The sequence below is a fragment of the Bidens hawaiensis genome, unplaced genomic scaffold, assembly GCF_021521415.1.
Source record: "Bidens hawaiensis isolate Kalapana, Puna unplaced genomic scaffold, B.hawaiensis_p1.1 tig00050515_1, whole genome shotgun sequence".
Lineage (NCBI taxonomy): Eukaryota > Viridiplantae > Streptophyta > Magnoliopsida > Asterales > Asteraceae > Bidens > Bidens hawaiensis.
The window spans coordinates 112,768-114,528 of NW_027499038.1; positions in this window are offsets into that span (position 1 = coordinate 112,768).

Genomic DNA, 1,761 nt, shown 5'->3' on the forward strand with positions numbered 1-1,761 from the left:
ATAATCTCTAAATTATCTGGATCAATCTGATCATAATCCTCATCAGTCAGATCACTTATGGCAATCTTACTACTTACCAAGTTTTCATATGAAGACATGAAGGCTGTTAGAAAAGCAAAATTTTGTTCAGCTTCCGTCATGTTGACACTTGGTGGTGAAGCAAATGGATTTGTGGTAGATGAATTTCCAGATCCAACAGAAACACCAGGTGATCCAGAATTTTCAGCAGTGTAAAAATATGCTCTTGGATCATTATAAAGTATTGTTTCATTTCACCTGCATGATGTGTGAGAAAAGAAGTGATCGGAGAAATGGTAAAACTTAGAGGCATACTACCACCATAGAAAGCAGGATCTTGGCTATCCTTGGAGGATTTAGGACACTTAAGATCATATTCTCTTGCTTCTATCTTTTGCAAGAATTCAGTGGCAGTTAAGTCTTCATTCACAAAATAGTTATTCTCTTTTAGAACCATTAGAAATGTCGAATAAGAACTTGGTAGTGCACTCTTAATCGTGTCAATCTTGTCAACCTCAGAAGTTTCCAATCTATCTTGTCCATCTCAGCAATCAAGTGATTAAATCTTGTAGTCATCTCCTCAACTCTTTCTCCTTTCAATAAGTTAAAGTTTCGAAATTGAAACTTAAGCATTACCTTCTTACTCTCAGATGTGTTCCCCATACTTCTCATACGAATATGTTGAAATAAGGAAGCACAAATTTTTATTCTTCCCACTTGATGAAATATGTTTTCGGATAAATACATAGTAAGAGTAGAATAAGCCTTAGTCTCAATCTCCAAAGCTTTCTTCTCTTCTTGTGAATATTGAGAAATAGCTTTAGGAGTGTAACCAATAGTGTCATCACCAATCATTGGAACAACATATACCTCATCTAGGCAATATGAACAGTCATGATGAACAGAACCTAAATGAGCACAAAAACGGGATTCCCATTTAGCAAAGTCGCTAAATTTCATCAACCTTGGACATTTCGAGTGTGAGCCTATTTCGGTATCAAGTTGCAACATTTGTTGCATTAACATGTTATGTGAAGCTAGTGCATACATACCAGCCATGGTTGAAAAATGATAGATTTCAAATCCTAAGGATTAGAATTGAAAATTAAGATTAACGAATGATGAACAGTAAGGTTAACGAACTGTGAACAGTTGTAGCGAACTGTGAACAGTAGTTAGCGAATCACAATTTAACGAAGTAAAGAGTGATCAAGTAACTAATCAGAATCGATATTAACGAATTAGAAACAGTAACTTTGGCGAATTAGAAAGATTTTATGACGAACTGAGTCAACGAATCAGGTGATTGTCTTTAACGAATCACTAAGAAAGGCTTAGCGAATTAGATAACGAATTGCAACAGTTGATAACGAATCAACTTATAGCGATTGAGGTTGTTACAACGGTTTGTAACAAACTCTGACAACGAATGCCACGTGGCAAATGCTGTTATAACTCAAATTTCGAGGTGAGACACATGTCACACAAGTTAGTTGACACGAATCAGAAAGTATAGAGAACTGGTTAACGAATCAACCAAAATTCATAGCGAATTAGCTAAATATGTTAACGAGTTGAAATGAGTTAACGAATCAAGCTGAAATTAATGAATCAGATTTGAATCTTCAAATCTTCAAACGAAGATTTCCGGATTTCTGGAAATTGAAAGAACACAAACCCAAAACACAGATTTGTAATACTAACTCAATATCCAACCAAATTACATGATCAAACTATCACCAT